Source organism: Lepisma saccharinum, chromosome 1, assembly GCF_977018435.1.
Source record: "Lepisma saccharinum chromosome 1, izLepSacc3.1, whole genome shotgun sequence".
Taxonomy (NCBI): domain Eukaryota; kingdom Metazoa; phylum Arthropoda; class Insecta; order Zygentoma; family Lepismatidae; genus Lepisma; species Lepisma saccharinum.
In genome coordinates, this window is record NC_139229.1 from 169,717,618 (window position 1) to 169,740,348 (window position 22,731).

At 39.2% G+C, this 22,731-nt stretch overlaps 2 non-coding genes across 2 annotated transcripts; one reads left to right on the plus strand and one right to left on the minus strand.

Annotated features, from left to right (window-relative positions):
- Positions 1-11,401: 11,401 nt before the first annotated feature.
- Positions 11,402-11,473, plus strand: TRNAD-GUC (transfer RNA aspartic acid (anticodon GUC)). Its single transcript has one exon. It is a non-coding gene; the product is annotated as a tRNA-Asp (tRNA).
- Positions 11,474-16,866: 5,393 nt separating this feature from the next.
- TRNAD-GUC (transfer RNA aspartic acid (anticodon GUC)) lies at positions 16,867-16,938 on the minus strand. Its single transcript has one exon. It is a non-coding gene; the product is annotated as a tRNA-Asp (tRNA).
- Between the last annotated feature and the right edge of the window lie 5,793 nt (positions 16,939-22,731).

Genomic DNA, 22,731 nt, shown 5'->3' on the forward strand with positions numbered 1-22,731 from the left:
GTCTAATATAACTTCCTTTGCACCCTTTTTTTCTCGATTTGTTCCTTCCCCGCTTCGTAAAATGCGAAACACGTCAAAGAAGGGACCAGCCAAAGAATTTATGAAAGGAAAAATATTCCTTGGCAATGAAGAGGCGGGCCCGGGTCTTGAGGCCGCCCGTGGGGGAGCGCTGGGAACGGGCCAATCCCAAATCTCGTTGCATGTGTGAAAGAAGGATCTCCCCACCCCCCTTTCTCCCCGGGATTATTTTTCTTCCCCGGGGCTATTCATCATGACAGGAAAATCAGGGGGCTCCGAGAAAGAACTCTGGCTCTCGGGGTTGGATGCGATGGCAGGGGAAAGGTGAACGAAAGGGGAGAGACGGGCAACGGGAGATTCATGAAGGGACCCCGCTTGTAACAGTTGGGTACCAAATTCCCTCAAACAATTTTTTGTACGCACTGTTGCCAGGATCCTGCGGTTGTAGACCTCAGCTCTGCTCTGGAGGACTAAAAATATTTCAAGTTTTCATGTCTTTGTAAACTCATTATGAATTTTTAAGTCATTATTACTAAACATATATAATAAGGCTGTGTATGTATTTGACATTGCTTATCACGGTATCTTCAATCCATAACACTTACATCAATCACAACAAAACATTCGACGAAAGTTAAGGCAAATATAAACCTCTAATATACGTTATAGTGGTTCAAATCAATGACCCCAAAGATACTAAACTTTTGACATAATAATAATAATAATAATTCTGTTGAACTAATTTTAATTTGTGATAACTCCAATGTCCACGATAATCTTATTTTAATATTCTAGTAAACTAAGCTGTTATCCTTGTTGCAACAGTCCTTTGAGACAAGAGACTTTTCTTTGAGTGTTGCGTATAACTTTTCGGACCAGAAGTCGACTATTTCTCATCAAGTAACTTCCCCAATTTTTCTCACGCTTTAGGGTCAGCGTCCAAATTTTGGGCCTGCAACGAGAGTCGAGGGACTGCTTGTAGCAAATACAAGAATGTTTGCCAATTCTATAGCCCGTTTTTACGTGCCAGTTTGAGTTGTATGTTTAATACATTATCACAATATGGCAATGTTTATGTTTCACTTATGAAAAAATATAATTAATGCACTGATGTTGCCGATTTAATAACGATTTACTCGGTACAATATGATTTGAAAGAAAAAGTAATATAATCTTGAAATACTTATGGTGAAAGAGTATGCAAGATATCTTCTAGAATTAACAAAAAAATATCTTTGATTATCGCACAAAACCATAAATATTAATGAAAAAACACCTTCCAAACCAATGGATTGGCCTCTTAAACAGGATCATTCACTTGTGTTTTTTCTTTGGCAAGAATCAATAAGCCTAGATAATTTACAAAAATAAAAACTTTCTATCTAGGGATGCAGATACATCGTTGCATATGCCAGTTGTATATCTTTACATGATAAATGTTCTTCTAGTTTCATACCCATGACAAAAAAATTGTCCTGATAGCCGAGTCAATGCGCTAATATAACGTTGTGCTAATATAACGATGACATTTTTAGTCAATCCTTCAAAACTGCCAGGAGTGGATTCGTCTAATAGTAACTTACAGCTTGGTTTGCTGTGAAGAGATCTGTACATTCTTCTAACTTCTGTGTAAATTAATAACGTTCGGCCCCTTGAGAAATGGATGAAAAATTCTAATTTGTTGGTTCTATTAAGTTTCCCGTTTGGGACATACCGCCACATGGCAGATTAGGCGAATCCTAGCATTTAACAATTTAAATAGAATTGATATGATTAGAATCTGTATCGAAATAGACACAAAATATAGTGGTTCAAGAGAAAGCATTAGTTGCTTGATAAAATTATTTATGAGGCTCACTGGCAGATTCTCATCTATTGCAACAGATAGTTTCGAGTGATCGGTAGGCGTATCTGGTTAAAATCACCAAGTTCTCAATCATTAGTTGAAAAATTAGACAAACATGAAACATGGTAACTTACCTCAAAAATATGTCATGTTATGTAATAAGCCTCTATGCAAGGGCAAGTTTGAAGTTAAAATATGCAAGTGTGTCCGTCAAAGTTGGAAAACGAACGCAAAGATTACGCCACGTGTGGATGTGCGAGGTTTTTTGAAGAAAAAAATTATAATAATTTTAAACATTTTCTGCAATTAACAATCAACTGCTACCGTTCGGTCATGCTTGACCAGTGCCGGATCTACAAATCTTGAGCCTCCCTGCAAAATATTATCAATGGCCCGGCTAGTGTTGTCCACGGGAAGAGACGGGACAGGCTTTTAAAAATTCGAGACGAGACAAGACAGACCATGTGCCCCGAGACAATATAATATTTTCGAGACGAGACAGCATTTCCACGAGACGAGACAGGCCAAAGTCTCGTCTCGTGGGCAACACTAATGGCCCCCCCTACATACCTACCTTTACACCCCCATATATATATACAGTAGTGGCATTAATTCTGGACACTTTTTGTAAAATGTTAATTTTTTTAGAATAACTCGAATGTTAAACTATATCCTGTATAGAAAAATTAAACAATTTAAATTACATCATTCAGTAACTTCAATAATGCATCTGAGTGCATTATTGTAGCCTGATTATAATTGTTATTGTTATTTTCATCCAACAGAACGCTTGTATGCGATTCTTGTGTATTACATCAACTTTGAGCATCATTGTTGTACATCGTTCGCTGACTTCAAGAATCGCTCGCACCTTACTGCAGCATTGTTAATTGATTATTTGTATATTTATTAGTATTGTTATTGGTATTTTCAAGCAACTGAACTCTTTGTTTTCATTCTTTACAACACTTGGCAGCTGACTTTTGTGAAGTGAACATCGTCAGGTACTCTATGTAGTGGAGCGAGTCGAAAAGTGATACTGATATTGCAAGTAATGAAAACGAGCTGATTGGTCACCAAGTAAAAGAAGTAAGGCAGTGACACTTCGTAATGAAGGTTATTCTTATGAATAAATATCAAAAAGGCTGGGTGGTGGTGCTACAAAATCAGGCGTTAGAAAGGTTTGCAAGCGGTATGAAGCAACTGGAAACACTGCTCCAAGAAGTGGCAGGAAACCAAAATAACTGCTCAAGACTGTCGTAGATTCTGTCACCTTTCTCTACAAGATCGCCGGCGTACGGCAAAAGATGTTAATGCCATTTTGAGAACTTTTGGAGTAGTAGTTTCTGACCGAACAGTCAGACAAAAAAGTTTGTGAAAATGGTTTACGAGCGAGGGTCGCAAGAAAGAAGCCTTATCTCAACCAAAGCAGAGTATAAAGCGTGTGCAATGGGCGTTAGCACACAGGGAGTGGACACAAGAAGATTGGGGTAAAGTAATTTGGAGCGATGAATGCAAGATCACTTTGGAAGTGATGGTACCAGGTATGTGCGTCGCCGAAAAAGTGAAGACATTATACCTGAGTGCACTACCGCTACTATAAAGCATCATATCAGTGTCATGGTGTGGGAAAGCATGGCAAGGTATGGTGTTGTGCGCCTAGCAGTGTTAGAAGGCAACATTAATGCCAAAAAATACCAAGAACAGGTCTTACAGGTAAAATTGCTGCCCGCTATTCGTGATTTGTTTGGGGGTAACGTTCAGCGGTGCATCTTTCAGCAGGATGCCGCGAGGTGTCACAACGCTGGAATCAATCAGCGATGGTTCAGGGACCATGGTATTACTGTTCTGCCTTGGCCCGGGAACAGTCCCGACCTCAACCCGATTGAGAACTTGTGGTCAAGGCTTAAAGTTTTGGTGGCGCGTCGGAATCCCAGCAACAAGAGGGAGCTGTTAGAGGCCATCGTCCAATCATGGTTTAGAGTGATCATACCGGAAGATCTCAGGTGTTTGGTGGACTCGATGCCACGAAGAATCGAGGCAGTTATCAAATCGAAAGAATATTCCACAAAATATTAACACAACGCAGTTACAATAACCATAATGAGTGTGTGCCAAAATTTACTTTTTACTGAATGAACATTTTACAGGTGTTGTTATGCTAAGAACACTTAGTTACATTTTCTGTATAATTATAATTATTACTATTAATTATAATTTAGTGTGCTCACTTTTTGAAACCTTGAACATAAAGACATGTTTGTCTATCTCCTGAAAATTTGACTTCAATAAAAACGTAAATTTAAATTAAAATCAAAACTTGAATGTGATTTTCATCATAATTCTCAAAAGTGTCCAGAATTAATGCCACTACTGTATATATATATATATATATATATATATATATATATGTGTGTGTGTGTGTGTGTGTGTGTGTGTGTGTATTTGTGTGTATGTGTAATTCTTGATCTCATGTTGACAAAGTGACATATAAGGGCCTAGAGGGTGATTCAAAGTCCCTTAACATCCCCTATCGAAAGTAAAGGAGTTAGGCTGGGTTTGGTCATAATAGAAACAGGTTAGACTTAAGGGTAACCAACCACATTTGTGGCCACAATATTGAATTCAACTCAAAATTTTTAAATGGAAAATGATACATTTGTTACAGTTATAACGTTTTCCTGATTAATTATCGGTTGAAGAAACCTTCACCACTGCATTTCTCACGAAATTCTAGCCTGACTGCAACGCGGGAAACCCGAATTTTTTCCGGCTTTGTTCCTGCATAAAGCGGCTGTAGGGCCCACCCAGCCTCAATTCGAATGGTACCCGGGGGTGGGGGGTAAAGGCGGCCACAGCGTGGTGCTGATCACATCACCTCCAAGATGGCCGACATCGAAAATATGTGGGGCCATACCCTAAATATGCCTTCATGGCACGGTGTTATATGTACAGGGAACATACCTTTACCTGTATATATTGTATTTGTTTCTCTACACCTGAGTAACTACTTTTATATTTTACATACGTATATACGAATCCTCTACTATGTCAATGGTTTAAGGCCCCCTTAAAGGCTTACTTGCCTCCGGGCCCCCCCGCACTGCGGGGTTTTGCGGATTGTAGATCCGGCACTGTGCTTGACCCAATACATTTTTAGTAACTGCCACTAAGCACCATCTTACTTGCTTGTTCCAAGTTCACTTTATGCACATATAAGCTATCTGGACTGGACTTGAAGTTTAAAGTGCGGATCCGAACCACTATGTGTCTCCACCGACTATCGAACCATGGATCCCTTGATTTCAAGGCGACGACGTCGGGGAGGTCCCACCATCATACTGTTGTGTTTCTTTTGGATTTTTTTTTCAGTTTCCATTGCATAAAAACACTACGTTATTTTTTCCTAAGATGATTTGAAATGTGTTTTGTATTATACTTAAATGCAACAAAACTTTACTTGGGTCAGATATGAACCAATAATAGCATTAATGTAGCAAAATTACAATATCAGTTAATGCTTAATTTATTCACGTGCGAACTGAATTATCATAAAGAAAGGTTTAATTACGACACAAACAAATTCCGTCGAAAATTTCCTAGCAGAAAAGGCGCCCGACTTGTATATTTCCACTTAGTGCAAGGGCTGAATGAAAATGGTACGGACAGTGACCATGAAGTGAAACAACATGCACAATTTCATGGTAAAAAGGTGTGGTATTTTGTCTTGGAAGTTAAATAACAAATCTTAACTGCCAGCGTGTGCGAGATGGAAATGATGCTGGGAAATTTCTTTGAAAGATAGAGAGAGAATTCATGAAGACTCTGTTGCAGTGAGGAAGACATTTTAAAGGTTCCACAGAGCACCCAGGGTGAGCGGTTAATAACGTCCGTTGCAGAGAAGAACGGCAATGCATTTTGAAACCAACCACAAGACGAAGCCATGAATATACATTACGTCCAAATAACATGTTCCCAGAGGTTGTTACCGCAGGTAGGGGGAAGCGAGAGGGAGAAGGGGGCGGACGGCCTTGCAACGAAATATGAATTAAAGGCAAGAGCGAACCAGGTGCTCGAGAAAACAAAAGAGCGTCGGACCACTAGGCACACACAGAGGGAGGGAAGTGGGCATGGTGTGAGGCTGATTACAGTCCAACTAAATCTGAACATCGTGTGTGGTCCTATCAAGGTTCCCAGCCAATGCCTGCTTAACGGCGATGGGGGATGTAGGGGGAGACAAGGGGGCTCGTGCTGGAATCAACCGAACTGAACAATATGTTGTCCGGTGAACGTGTGCGCCATACAAGAGCTCTACGGAACGAATATGATAATCCAGAATTGTCTGCGTCAAGACGAAATCGATCACTTTCTAAAGATGGGGTTGGTGGTAATCGAGAATTTGATACCACGATATATCGCATGTAAAATATAGCTAGTAATATCGTCAGTACTGTAAAAACAAAAACAAAATGTTCATACATACTTTCAGTGATGCATTTGAAGTTGAAGCTTGACCTAAATTTTCGAAAAAATGTCAGGAACATCATGAAATCTGTCTTAAGATTCATATTGTAACGAAACGCACATGAAATATGACATTGTGCGATGCATCTATCTAAGTGGTACTTCAATCGTTACAGTTACCTTAGCCTATTAGGTTCTGTTAATGCGTGTTGCAGAGACTATCCTGGTATAATCTGTGTACCAGACCATGTTTTATGCGCCAGTCTCGAGCCGTAGAACACGAACGTAGGCGAGAAACGTTGCACCTTTTCACATTTTAAAAACTCTGAATAGACTAATGATTTTAAGCTTACGTAATGGAACTCGGATGAGTGTTAAGGTGTCACTTCCTCCATACAGTTTTCGCCAATAATTCTTCGAAATTTAGTGCAGGGTTTAGGATTTAGGCAGAGTTGTCGAGTCACCAATTCTGTGACCAAGATAAGGGCAGGAAATGTAGAACCTTGAGCAGAAGAAATTATAGCAGCTGGATACCTCCGAGAACTTCAGTAGGAGCGTTTGTTGCGAGAGCTTCAATTGATTTATTCGGTTATCACAGTATACGCAACGAAGCCAGGAGGCGTGGTCTGGGCATGGGTGTTTGTTGTGAGTGTATTCTCATCGATTTTCATCATATCAAGGCTCATCCTCATCTTCGCGATTAGTCAAAAGTGGCAGAAGAGCGAAGTAAAATAAACCAAACCAATGAAGCAGTTGAATAATTCGGATCTCTGTCCAATTTCGGAACTTAAGAAACAAATCTTGCAGAAATTTTGTTGCTTCCCGGGAGCTACAATTTGGTAATAAAAAATCTTTGACATAGTGCATGGTTGGGGCAAGTTACCAATGTGGTGACCACAATAACAGCCGCAAATTTAGAGTCCTTGACCTAGAATTGTCACAGTAGCTAAATACTTCGGCGTACTCGTCTGGTTTTGTATTTGGGAGAAGTCGGTGAATGTGTCACAATATGGTGTACACAGGACCCAAAAGTGTCAATTGACACATATATTTTGACTCCTATAAGACGCCGTGAACTGCGAATTATGCACTTTTTGATGTCGTAAAAAAACATGAAAATTGCATAAAATGCAATTGTCAATTGATGCATTAAAAGTGGCTTTGAATTGATCTTGTCTGATCTTCCCGCAATCGATGCATTTTAGTGCATCACACGGAACAGAATCTGATAAAAGTATCCTTTTATGCATTTTTGTGTGTATTTTAAGACTCCAAAAAGTGCATCATTCGCAGTTCATGCACGTTGATGTGTTATTGGAGTCAAAATATAGGGTTGTCAATTGTCACTTTTGGGTTCTGTGTGTGGGCTTGAAATCTAACCTTACCGTCACACAACTTTGAAAAAATACGTTTAGTGTGGTTGATGTGCCAAAGAGATATTTATGTATTGTCAGGAAAAAGCTAATTCTTGAGGCTGAAAATTTGGTGTTAGTATACAGTACATTGAAAAAGTTGATTTGATTCTGGTAATAAATTAGGCCTTCTGGGAAATGAAGCACGAGAGAGAAAAAATGAAAAAAAAAGGAAATAAAGAATACAGCTTGTGTTATTTTCGCCACTTTGCGACCAATATGGGAAAAATTCTGTCCGACGAATTTCTCATAACTTTCTTATACGACCCCCGACTGGAGCCCAAAACCAGATGTCAGCACTTTCGACCCAATATGACGACGTGGTATTCACTTGGCAGCCTTTAAAATAAAAATGGTGTCCGCAGAATCGCCCATCGTTTCTTCCCCTTGTACGTACTTCGTGCGATCGTCATCTGTCTTGCCAAACGATAGCAAGTGGCACCATCTGTTGACGATCGCAGGAGGGTTGGCGATATGTACCAATATTGGTATTGTTGCGGTTCGGGTCTGCTATCTTGGTCTTTTCCCTCCACTTTGGCCACAAAAAAAGGGACAAAACGATGTCCTCCGGTAGTTTTCGCGAATCAGGCTGAAAGGGAGAGCCACAGCTGCACAAAATGGCCGAACATTACAGGGAATCTTCCACCAATGACGACGATCCGGAACATCCAATAAAGTTTGGGGGCCAGAAGAAGGAACCCAGCAAATGGGTTTTTACCGATGATACCGAATGTCGACAGATGTTGAGGCCGCACGAATCACCACGGTTTCATTAAATAAGACAGATAGTAACGGTAGGAAGAGGAAATGAAGGCCCTCCTATTGCTACGAGAAAAAAATATAAAAAAATGGTGTTGTGATAAAATTGCAGCGTTAAAAATGTGATAAATCGAAACTATAATATCTTAAATTAGAGAAATGCGTTCTGCTTTTATTACCACGTAGTTTGCACACATGGTGCGTAGTATATGAGGAGGATGAAAAACTTTAAAAAAAACTGCGATTATATTATTTTTAGGGATGATACCGGGACGTAGAGAATACCACTACGAATCGAGATAAAAACGATGAAGCTTGGCTTCCAAATTGCTTTGCTATTCGACTTTTTCAGACATGGAAGCGGCTGTCTGTTTCTTTGCAGATGGTTAACCATGTGTTGTCACATGTAAATGTAAAGTAAAACCACAGATAAACGTATTATAGGCTCTGGTGACGTCACGCTTCGCCAGTGGGTTGAAATTTAGCACCGCCATCTCTTGTAAATCGTTTGATCCAGAAGTGAAAGCAGGCGCCTCCAAGCGGACGATACTAGTACTTGTTGTAGACCAGTAATATAAATAAGGTTTGCTGCCTTCGTTCAAAATAAGTTTATCTGTGGAAAATCGGAGAAATAAAATGGTTCGCGATTCGAGTTCAGAACGTGAGAGGAGTCTGTGCCTACACTCTCGTTTCGAAAGTTTGGGAGATTTTGTTTCAAGTCCACTTTAGGTTGTAGGCTAATCGAGGCTGGAAATACGGTTTAAAGTAAGATCCGAACCACTTTACACACTTTCATGATTTCTGTAGGGTTTCGGAAAAAGTAATAAGCACACAGTTCTCACATGAGCACGATTATCATACACTTTGAAACACTTCGGCATAGTATACGCACAATGCTTATGCTTTACCCGGCATGTTTTCAACGCAGGACCTCATCTATTTGCCGGAAATATGGCGCAGTGACTTATGGGGGAAGTTGTTCACTGAATATCAACTATTACTGTAGTCATCCAGGGACTTCTTTCCTTATTTTGCTGCACCTGTTTCATATGTTGTTTTTAAGAATAAGAAATGTTTTTTTTTTCATGTAGTTGGTTTATTAAGATTTTAATATTGGTACCAGAATTAAAATCATTTTCAAGCTTTTGAAAATCCAAATATAATTGGAGGAAATTGCCTTCACTATACTTAAAATTAAAATTTTCAACTTTCAATTGTGTGATGACTAATTGTTGGTTGTTGGGAACACGTGTTTTACTTTTGAGTATTGTTGAGAATGATTTATTTTGTAATAAACTACATATTTTATCTTGCAGATCAATGTCAGCATTTTTAAGTGCAGTAAATACGGCTCTGTGTGATTTATTTCATCGACTAGCTTATCGTGTGATTTCAACAGTTTCAATAATAATGACTATAATTCTTCACTTATTATTAAATTCAGTAATGTATTAACTGTTCATCTGCTCATTCAACGAAGGGGTCCCGGTTTCGATACCCGGTGGAGGTACATAGTGGTTCGGATCCCACTTTAAACTGTAGGTCTAGTCCCTATTAGCCTTTCTGTGCATAAAGTAGACTTAAAGCAGCAAACCAATCAATCAATCAATGTTCATTCAACGAGCGAATATGAAGAGATTTTTCAAGTTTATCATAGATCAGAGATGTAATCTGTGCAATTCGCTTTACCAGAGATGATTCGTATACAGTAGAATCGTTCCTGGAGCGCAAGTACTGGACACATTTGAATGACCTTTTTTCCATTGGTCATAAAAACTTGATAGTCCTCCTGATCCATATGCAGGCATGGTTTTAGGTGGAAATAAGTTTTACATGTAATGCACGGTAGATATAAATTCTTGTTTAGAAAATATAGTTTTCTTACAAATCCCACAAGAGGATTCACCAGTAGCGATAATCAAGAGCTAGAACTGGAATCTGCTGTTCTGTGCTAACGATCTTCGTTTACAAATCCCATCACTTAAAAAAAAAATCCAAAATGTTGTCAAATATGTTCCAATTACAAGAGTTTCACATAACTGAACGATCAGTATTACTTACAGTTTACGCAGAAGCCAAAAAAGTCAAGTATATCGCCTCAATCACAAGAAAATTATGAAATATGCACAAGAACGAGATGTTGACTTTCTTCTTCTTTTCTTCTGCTGTTATAAATATGAATAATATGTGTGTGTGTACGTGCGCGCGCATGCCCGCAGTGATAAATGCATTTAGGGCAAGAGCAGTGATTCCAACCTTTTACAGCGGTCCGAGTTGCAGCGAAGTACAAAAATGTAATACACAATTGTAGTATTTATCACACTTCAGGTACATTGTAATCATATTATTATTATTGGTTCATTTTTTTGTACATCAATGATGTTGAATTCTCATTAGATTTAGGTCTATTTGTGTAAAGATCTAGCTTGCTGGAAACTATGGGCAAGTTATGAAACTCGATTTATATAGCGCTGCCTTGTTCAGTTCTGCTGTTCTTCAAGAGACCAACCACAAAACCCATACGTTTTTGTAACTTGGCCGGGACAAGGGAATTTACTTCAGGCTTATTCAAATATGCAAGGGCAATTTTGTTAACCTCCTGAGACCTGCCGAAAAAAGCAATAAAGAAAAGTATTTTCTAATGATTTCTCTAATCTAAGAGTTATTTAGCAAAATGGCGCTGAACGGTATTTTTATGTGGGATATCCCCCCCCCTCCCCCCCAAGTTTCGTTGGGTTTCTTATAGACATGCGTTTGGTGCGGACAGGTGCTCCTGGAACCATCCTCCCGCTAAATCCGCCAATGATCATCTCCTTTACCTTTGGCAAGGGGTTGAAACACCTGAATCATTATTTATTTGATATCACCGTTCTGACAAATAATAAAATAAATTATATTCAAGTCCTCGGTAGTATAGTGGTTAGTCTCCCCGCCTGTCACGCGGGAGACCGGGGTTCGATTCCCCGCCGGGGAGGAATAATTTTTTTCGTGAGAAATTTGTTACGACAGTGGTTCCCAAACCTTTTTGAAAGCCTAGACATGATTGGTAACAGGCTCGCCTCTCGCAAATTTAGAACTACAGAGAAATCTCGGTCTCAAATTTCGAGAATAGACAAATTACAAAAAAAGAAAAAAAAATCTGTTTTCCCATTAAAGTTCTTCATTTGCCACTGAATTAACGTTACAAATTGATTATGAAAATTCAGAAAAATTGCTTTGTTTGTCATGCACCCCCTTCCCGAAAAAGGAAAATGGGTTTCTGTATATAAGGTACTTTTTGTATCATATAAAATTTACTCCTAGTCCGCCGCTGGGTGGAGACATGATAAACGAAATATATGAAGTGAAGACTAAAATTGGTTAACGCTGTAAGTGCCACAATAATTCAAACACCGTTTTCCATGTTAAACTGTGAAATGTGCCATGCTGTATAATGTGGTAAACGTGAAATGTGGCTGGCAGCCCTCTAAGTAGTTCAAAGGGCGTGTAAGGAAGTCACTAATGTGCACGTTCTTACGGGCTAATGTGCCGAACGATGCGATTTACCAACACTTTCGCTTTTGGCACTTACAACGTTTACCACTTTTACTCCTCAAATAGTAATGAAAAAATGATATTTGAGACAATATGGATATGCTTAACGAATGTCCGGGCTCGGCTGAAAGCAGGTGGAACGGGACAATTATAATTTGAAGTGTTGATACTGCAAAGCTGAAGGCTTGGAACGTAAGGAAATGTTAACTCCATAACTTTGTGGTATCCAGGGTGCGAAATCATTAAGACTGGTGGGGGGGGGGGGAGAAAGATCTTAATCTACAAACCCCTCTCCCCCACAAACATACATATAAATTAGAAGATATTCACATTTATAATCTTATTAAAGTAAAAAAAATAATTATAATAATAATCCTTTGCGCAACAGCCCTGAAGGGCCTTGGCTTACCTACCGACTGCCGGTCTCCCTCCCATGCTTTCCTTCGTCACCTCTAAGCGTGGAGATCTGCAACCAGTATTGGAATAGCCGGGGGGTCAGCCCGACGTATCCCCAGCCGTTATAGTAGGTTTCCGGGACCGGATTACGCTTACTCATTCGAAGCTCCCCAATTTCCTCACGATGGTGGGTTGCCACCGGCCCTATACGTAGGCCGAATAAATTCCGACCAGAGCCGGATTCGAACCTAAAAATGTATTATTATTATTAATTACACATAAACAAATAATTTGTTTCTTTTACATATCGTCGATGTTTTCACGAACTGGCGAATATGTCAACTCCCCTGCATCACGAACCGGCGAATGTGCAAAATTCGACATTTTGAGTTTTTGACGCTGTAAATGTTGGAACAACTTGTACTTTGCTCTCACAAAGTTTCAAGTTTCTATTAAATATTGCTTAGGAGATAAAGATGGACAACGTTTTGACGAATATGAAAACTAGTATTGTGATAATTTCACGAACCGGCGAATATGGAATTCGCCGCTGCGTGGAGAAAAACATGATATCATTTTACAATCCATTCAGGATGTGTCAGTTTGACTACATTTTGCCTAACAGATGCCGCTGTAATAAAACATTTTCTATTTCATTTTTTTCATAAGAAATATAGCCCATTTGTAAGATACAAGAAAACATGTAAGGCACAGTTGTTTGTGTTTCTATTGGAATAATGTAGTCTATATTTTGAGACTTTCAATGAAATTAGCAATCATCTGGTTTACTTCTCGCAACTAAATTATTTCGAATGGTTTATAAAAGAAATGCCATATTTCTTTGATATTATTTTGAAGTATATCCTTCTAGTGGTGCGGCTCGTTGTGTAATTATTCAGAAGATATGAATAAGGACGTGCTTGTGAAGTGGACTGATGGCAGTACTAACATCGTCAGAAGCCAAGAACTTACACTCCCCCATGGAATGAAGAAGTTGCAATATGGAGGGAAAGTAAAAATGTGGTGGGATCCTGAGAAAATTTGTTATGAAGGTGTTGTGATCGGGATGGAAGAAGATTCTGAAAGTGGTGATACAGGTGATGAACTTCCTCTGTCAGTGCCAAAGAAGAGCTCAGGTGGTGTGATCAATGACTCGAGTGCAGTAGTTAGTGACGTTGACAGTTTTTCAGAAATGTTAGCGGATGATGAGGACAAGGATCCTGATTTTCTTATATCTTCCAGTGATAATGAATCGTCCGTACATTCTTCACCGAGGAATGTTCACGCTGTATGAAGTTCCTTGCATGTGAAGAAGAAATATTTGCTGCATGCGTAACGTGTCAGGATTTGATTCGTTACAATCACTTCATATTGGATTGCGCCGAGCACAACAGACGTGTTAGTATACAAAAGAAAAACAACCCTCCGGGATCAAGCCACACAGATTTTAAAGTACATGGTTCTCAAAAGAAGGATGTTACTCCAGTAAAGCGAAGTGTTTCCGAAAAGGAAAAAGTAAGAACAAATGTAAAAGCCTGTCGTTCTTTGGGTTATGAGTATGTAAGTGAAAAGAGTCATCAAGTTTTTTCTTCTCGCAGATTGCTTCGTCCACGTTGTCAGTCACGGACATGCCAAACAAGAGTATTGAAGTGCAACGATTTTGATGACAACACAAGAATGAAAGTTTATAATGCGTATTATAATTTAGGAAATTTAACAACGAGAATGGTTGAGTTAGTTCATCGCTTCCAATGCTCCTGTAAGGTCAACGAAGTCAGAAGACAAAAAGAGGAAGGAAAGAACGCTTCATTATTTTTTAGCAGATGACCATAACGTAAGACAAAGAGTATGTCGGAAAATGTTTCTTAACGCACTTGCAATTGCTGAGAGACAAGTAAGGACACTGATAATGAAGTTAAGGAACAAGTGCATGGTAGAAGAGGTGGACGTCAGACAACGTTAAAAGAAAGAGACGAAAAAATGCGTACAGATATTAAAAAGCACATAAATATGTTCCCTAGGATGGAATCTCATTTTTGCCGCAGAAGTTCTAGCCAACAGTACTTGTCGTCCAACTTAAGTATTGCAAAGATGTATGAACTATTCAAAAAAGAATTTCCAAACAGCTCGGCATGTTACTCCTTATACAGATCAGTTTTTAAATGTATGAAGTTAAAATTTCGTTCTCCAAAAAAATATCTTTGTGGTTTGTGTGAGACATACAACTCATTGAAATCAGCTAATTGTTTATCTAATCATTCTGACTTGATTGAAAAATATAACAGGCACATACAGGAAAAACAGAAGGTGAGGGAAATTAAAGGTGCGATGAAAAATACAGCTGTACAAAATCCACAGGAGTTCGTGGCTGCTTGCTTTGACATGGAGCAAACGAACTGAACTGCATTACAAAAGAAAATTATCAGCCTACAATTTTACAATTTATGAATTAGCTAGTAAAAGCGGTCATTACTAAGGTTGGCACAAAGGATTAGCGAAAAGAGGTCCGAATGAAGTTGCAACAAACTTAAGGAAGTTTCTGCTGATGAAAGATGAACAAGGTGTAAAACAGGTAGCGTTCTTCGCCGATGGATGTTCATCTCAGAACAAAAACAGTATCCTGCCTTCTATGTTCGTTTATTTTTTAAACAACGAAGCACAACACATCAACACCATACATGTTTTCTTCTTCGAAACGAGTCACGGACAAAGTGAAGGTGATACTATTCACAATACAATTGAAAACGCACTTCGACGGAGCGAAGATATCTTCATCCCTGCCCAACTCATCCCGGTAATCAGGATGGCAAAAAGAAACAACCATTTGCTGTTCTGAGTTGCATAGACGTCTTAGATTGGAAACAATATTCGCAATACCTTCGTATCCTAAAAGTTAGAACAACAAATGAGGGTCAACCCGTGGACTGGACAAAAGTCATGCAAATTCAAGTACACAATGGTTGTCCCAACATATTTATAAAAACATCGCGTAACCTAAATACACACTCAAGTATATCACTTCCTAATCCACGCAGTGCTAAAGAGGACAATTTAACACCAAGGGCTTTTACTTCAAAGCCAAAACTGCCCATGAAAAAATACCATTACTTGCTGTCATTATGTCAAAGAGTAACAACCATTTTGCGTCTATTAACTTTGTGTTTGATAACAGACTAGTGTCGGTCAATGTATTAATATTTTGTTCCTTACATTTTATTTCCTGAATTTTATTATTCTTGAAATTTATTTGCGGGTACGTCTAGTGTTGTGTGAATTTCTCTGTTTCTCACTGTTATGTATTAAACTGTTATCGTGTATGTTATGATTAGTGTATTAAGGATTGGCCTAATATTTAACTCTGTATAAATATCCAATAAATAAATTGAAAGTTTTAGCCTTGAACTGTAGAATTCGCAGTTTTAGTGAAAATTACAATGACGTATCAAGCTAAAAATATTCCATTTTTTTTTTTTGTTTTCACGAACTGACGAATAGATTCAATGAAATCCTTTGTTCATTTATTGTTCATTAAAATTCTTTCTACGGTGTTCTTTCTCATGTGAACTACCTTCTCACACAGCATTTATTGTTATCTCAAATTATAGTTTAGCTCGAATATTTTTTTCAATGATTCGCAAGTAACACAAAATTGGCTACTTTCAACTTCGTTTTTCTCAAAATCAATATTTTGCACATTCGCCGGTTCGTGATACAGGGGAGTTGACACATTCGCCAGTTCGTGAAAACATCGACGATATATCAGATATTATAACGTACCAAACTAATCCCCTTACTAACTGGTTAAACATGTTAATAAATTATGAAATACTAGTTGAAGCGGTTTTATTATGTTAAGTTCCTATTTAGCTCTTGCTTTATGTTAATATAAATCAATTAGATTTCATAGTTATTGTTTTGCATTCTTATTTTACTTTTATTGTGCGTATTGAAATCATTAACAAATTTTAATGATCTCTTGAGAGAGAAATGGCATTGAAGACTTATAAGTCACAACTACACTAATTTGTGTGTGTTTTCGATATTATTTTTAGTAAAGTATACTTATAATTAAAAGTAATTGCTTATCTTTTGTTTGTTGGAACAAGAACTCTCCCCCCCAAAAATTTTGGTCGGGGGGGATTTTTGATGACAAGATTGTTGGTGGGGGAAATCCCCCGTCCCCCCAAGGATTTCGCACCCTGGTGGTATCCAAACTTTATTTGTGTTCAGGGCCAACTTAGTATTTCAGCAATTTATCACGAGCCATATTGAAGTGTGCTTGCGCTGAAGACTGCCTCAAAAATACAATTATAGGCTTTATGCTAAGGCGTGCAACATGGGTGACCATCGGGTTTGGTCGGCCCTACTTCGATTTAAATTAACATCGAAAGTGTTATACATATGTTCCAAGGAATACAATAATAAAAAAAAAAGTACCTCCCCGGCGGGGAATCGAACCCCGGTCTCCCGCGTGACAGGCGGGGATACTAACCACTATACTACCGAGGACCGACTGTTTTCGCCTCAATTGGAGTTACAAGCGGGGGCATTATTCGTAATGCATGACATTGCTACTGTACTTTTATAAACCAGATGGTTGTCAATACGAAGCAGCGTCACATAATGACGGCAAACGGAACATATCGAATAAATATGTGAAAATACAATGACGCCTTATTATTCAGATGTGACGACCGTATGGATCCATAAAACCGAGGATCAGACAGAATGCCTAATACAAACACAGACACACACATTATTTTCATGAAGAAATAGCAAGTATTTACTCGATTTCTTGTCTTCGGTTGTGCGACCGGCAATTTATTTCACCAAATATCACAACACAAAAAAAAAAACAAAAAAAAACGGATTGTTTGCCTTAATAAAAATAATAATAATAAATAAATAATCCGTCGCGCAACAGCCCTGAAGGGCCTTGGCTTACCTACCGACTGCCGGTCTCCCTCCCACGCTTTACTTCGTCACCTCTAAGCGTGGAGATCCTCAACCAGTATTGGAATAGTCGGGGGTCAGCCCGACGTATCCCCAGCCGTTACCAGTGCAAAACATTTTTCAAAGAATGAGTTTCTTGTGCTTGCAATGGGAATCGAAGAGATATAAAACAAGGACCTATAATAAAAAGGCTTCCGTGCGTACAGCAATACTACAATCATTATACACGCTCCCAAACATATCTAGGAGGGTTAGGGGACGGGCGGCTTCAGCCTTGTGGACTGCCGCCGCAATGAAGCAAGTTGGTACAGTCACGGACACAGACGTCCGCAGGTTTTTTTTTTTTTTTTGCAGGGAGGGACAAGGAAAGTTGTTTTCTTCCCCAGGGGGGCAAACAAGGTACATTTTCCCTAATAATAGTGTTGTTCTATCAAAAAAACATTGATTAAATTTGAATTTATCATGTTCGTGCAATAATTAACACATATCGTTTTGGCTGAAATGAAATTATATGTGTGAAATATATAATTTTGGTAGACTTTCATTTTCCAGGGGGGCCACGGCCCCCACTTGCCCCCCGCTTCCGGACATCCATGGTCACGAACAGTTCTGGATCGTAAGAACAAAATAGAAAGTCAATGGGTCCGTTAGCCTACAGCCCAGAACTGTCTGTGACTGTGCAATTGGAATTTGCAGTAGGCAAAATGTCGGCAGCTATTTTCGTTCATCTTCTTCATGCTTGTCGGTTTACGGAACGGATCGTCTGCTTATTGGTGTTTGGGGAACAGGGAATGAACAATCTCTCTCTCTATCATCTTGCCGGTGACTCCACTCCTCCAAGCCCTGAAAACTTGGAGGTAAAAGAGGCCCCTCAAAACGGTTAGTCTCGTACAACCAGTCAGGAAACTTTTTTTAAAAAAAACATTGGTAAATTTGTAAAATTCCCTCCGTGGAACTTGTGTGTGTAAACAATAAAAGTTAATGTCAAACATCATTGATAGTGTAATCGAGGAAATTGCAAATTACTCAAACCTGTTAATATTTTGGTCGAGTGGTAGATTTAGAGACCAATATTTTAGTAACACTAGTACAACAAAAAAACCTTACCATTATCACGTAATGTAGGTAAGAAGCCACGTGAGTCGTGTTGTTAAGCACTGACCTAAAAGTAAATGAACATAAACCTGAGCTTGCCTTGACACAAAGATTGCGTAGCTATAGCTAGAGATGTGAAGTTTTTCTTTCTATTTCCCCCTAAACTTCGATGCTATTCTTTATTTCAATTCGGTGTTAATTTTCGCGATGAAGGGTAAAATTCAGTGTTACTAATTTAAAATCTGTGTTATTTTTTTACAAACCTTTTTCTTTTTGCATTGCTTTAGTTCTGGAAAATTCAGACAATGTTTAGTTTTAATGACAAAAAAAGTAAATATAAGGCTTACCTTTTTGAGAACTGACCATATTTCGTGCATTTAGAAAACTATTTCATCTCATCGGCTACTAAATATACAATAAACACTAAACTGCCAACCAAACTGCAATAAATGAGACGTTGCAATGTCTTTTGAATCGAACATTCACCAGCTAGACTAGAAATGACAGATCTCATAGAGCTTCAGGTAGTTTTTTTTTTAACAGAAAAAGTTCTATCCCCAATTTATATTTCGCGGCTTTTTTCGCGTTAAAGTGCAAAATTCGGTGTTATTCTGAAAATAAAAAAAGGCATAATTCTCGTTATTTTGCGATTTCGAAACATAAAATTTTCCTACTTAACCTACTCAAATAACCCACAGCGCTACAGCCCTTGAAGGGCCTTGGCTTACCTACCGACTGCTGGTCTCCCTCCCACACTGTTCCGCCGTCAACTGTTATAGCGTGGATGTCTCAGACCACTGTTGGGGTGACGGGTGATCAGCCCGACGAACCCCCAGCCGTTATTGTAGGTCTTCTTGATCAGGTTACGCTCACTCACTCGGAGCTTCCCAATTTCCTCACGATGGTGGGTTGGTTGCCACCGGTCCTATATATACACAATGGCCGAGAACACAGAGATTGACCCCAAGCGGACTCGAATCCATGCCGTCCCACAGTCGGAGTTTATTTAGCAGGAAAGTGCAGGCACTGGCAATACCGTGGATGGGAATGAGACCTTGCCCTGATTTCTCAAATATGTGATTAGTACTGTTAGTCGGGCCCGATAATCCAGCTATGCTATACTATAATATATATATATATATATATTTATATATATCATTGTCCTCCGTAGTCGAGCGGGTTAAGGCATTCACTCGTCTTGAGATCGTTCGCTGCGGGACGGCGTAGGTTTGAATCCGGCTCTGGTCGGAATTTATTCGGCCTACCACATGGGCTGTAGCGCAACGGATTATTTATATTATATTATTACCACACTCTTGTGTGCTTTCATATATTCTGTTTTTTGAGCCATGTTAGTTGCACACAATTACATTTCTTATTAGCTGTTTTATACCCAAAAGTTGTATGTTTCATTACATTAATTTCGATCAACAAAACCACGAAATGTACGTAAGGGGCGCTGGGCTGGAAACCCTTCGAAATCTACGCAACATGCGGTGCCGGACGTAATCACGACACAAAGCCTCACCATCTAGCGGAGACTGAACGAACTGCAACGAACCTAGCTCTATACACGCTAAATTGTATCTTCCTGCCATCTAGTAGCGATTACGTGAATCTCTTCGCGGTTTTCGGTTGGTCGGAATAGGATAAAAATTGATTAAGATGAGACAGCCAATCAGAGACATTTTCATCGCAAAATTATGTTGAATTATGGAGATATAATAGCAAAGGATAATGAAATCATCAGATAAGTAATAGGTACAGAAATGTTTTAACCAGTAAACTGTAGCAGATTTTAAACAACACATATTAGTAAGAATCTATTTCGGGTAGTAAAAATCGATTCTTTTGCAACTTGTATACCTTACAACCCCATTCCATGAGAGGCAATGACGCATGGCGCATCGATGGAAGGGAAGGGGGGTTATGGAGGTCAGACCCCCCCTCCTTGAGTCATGATGTACAGAAAAATATTTTTTCCACAATTTTATAATGGAAAATTTCTGATCCTTGTATCTTTGAATGTTCGGAAGAGGGCATATTTTCTATATTTTTCTATATTTAATACAGAGGGCTGGGGGTTGGTCGTCCCCCTAGTCTGGCTGCAGATCTCCACGCCCCCCTGGTGGCCCGCGTGGGAGGGAGGCCAGCAGTCGGTAGGTAAGCCAGGGCCCACTATTGGGCTGTAGCGTTATAGGGTTTTACAGTGTTGTATTGTTCTCACGAAATGGGGGGGGGGGGAATTGGATTTTGAGCTTTGAACGGAAGAATTCAGATCTCACCTATTTTATTCCTTTCTTAAAAATCTGAATAACTGGTTTCGTGTAAAATTTTTGGTGATATTTATGATGCAAAAAGCAATTGCTCACAGCAGCGGCGAAGATATAGTACTACAAGCAATGCAAGTACTGCTTGTATTAAAATATTATTTAATGTACTTAATGTTTTAGCCTTATTTAGTTTCCATCGCAATCAGTGACGCAACCACAGGGGAGGATTGCCCCCAATCTTGGTCGGAAATGAGTTCTAGGGGGCAAACATTGAGGGCCAAGTGTACTTGCAGGGGGCAATTACCGCACAGAACTTCAAACTTAATGCAAATAAAAATACTTTCCGTAAAATTTTCTTGCTCGCTTCGCTCGCATTACCTCCTTTTCTTAGTCTTATCAAGTTCAGAACCGTTGCTAGGGAGCGGCGTTAGACAGCCTGGGCGCCGAACGATGTAAATGAAAAATGTTATAAGATTGATTGATTTGTATTTTTTTAAAAAGTCTACTCTATGCACAGAAGGGCTGATGAGACTCGGCATATAGCTTAAAGTGGGCTCCGAACTACTATGTGCCTCCACCGGGTATCGAACACGAGACATCTTGATCACAAGGCGACGATGTTACCACTACACCATCGGGGAGGCACAAAAGTTGTAAATGATATAATGCCATGGCATTTTCTTGCTCGCTTCGCTCGCAATTTGTGTTTCTTCGCTGTAATGCATTGTGAATCACCAGACAGAGAAATAAGACATGTCTTAATTGATTTAGTTTAAAATGCATGAACAATTGTTTCGAGGAAAAAGAGCGTACACATTTGAGAGACAATTTATGTAATTTTTGCTGTTGGTTTATTGTGGAATGGATGAATTGGTTGCGTAATGTATTTAAATAATATAGGATGCTGTATATAATATGTATTAAAGAAACTTTGAATACGTACACAATTTAGTGTCCACGTCACTGCACGTTACATATATTTGAACCATATATCGTGAAAGTTATGTTAATGTAAAAAAAAGAATTATACTTGGAATGCATTTATCAACCATTTTCTGTCTTTCAAAAATAGTTTATTCCGTTATTATTGTGAAATTTAACTAGTTAAAAAAAAATTCAAATCGTTTGTTCGACCACAACTTCTTTAGCACAAACTTCCACCACCTTTTTGCGTAATTTACGAGGATAATAACGTCTTTGATACTACCACTACTAATATTAATAATAATAATCCAATAGCGCAACAGCCCAATATTGGGCCAAGGCATACCTACCGACTGCTGGCCTCCCTCCCACGCGAGCCACCAAGGGGGCGTGGAGATCTGCAGCCAGACTAGGGGGACGAGTGGTCAGCCCGACCGACCCCCAGCCGTTGTAGGACTTCGAGACCGGATTACGCTCACTCACTCGGAGCTCCCCAATTTCCTCACGATAGTGGGTTGCCACCGACCCTATACGTAGGCCGAATAAATTCCGACCAGAGCCGGCGAAGTTCCCGCAGCGAACAATCTTAAGACGAGTGAATGCCTTAACCCGCTCGGCTATTAATTAATATTATTATTATTATTGGTACGTTTTTCCTGATACTTGCCAGGACCAATAACCAATGTGCGTCTTCATGAGCACATAAAGAAGGTCACAAGTATTCTGATAATTAATAATCATAAAATAACTGAAAAAACCATTATCATTACTCTAAAATAAATGTAGGTCACTTAAATTACAAATTATTTCATGCCAACTGACCAGATTTTGGAAATCGGCCCCGCCTCACCATCTCAGATTTTGATGAAATTTGGTACAGGAGTTGGTCTGAGGCCTAAATGAAATTTTACCTCAGTATCTCCTATACTTTGTCCAAAATGCCCTCACCTTGAGACACGGTGCTGGCAACGTTACCAGAAGGCATGTTTAGCTGCCTCCTGTGCAGCCATAAATTGTCTCAGAGGTCCAAAAGGGACATCTCTTATACAACTTTTTG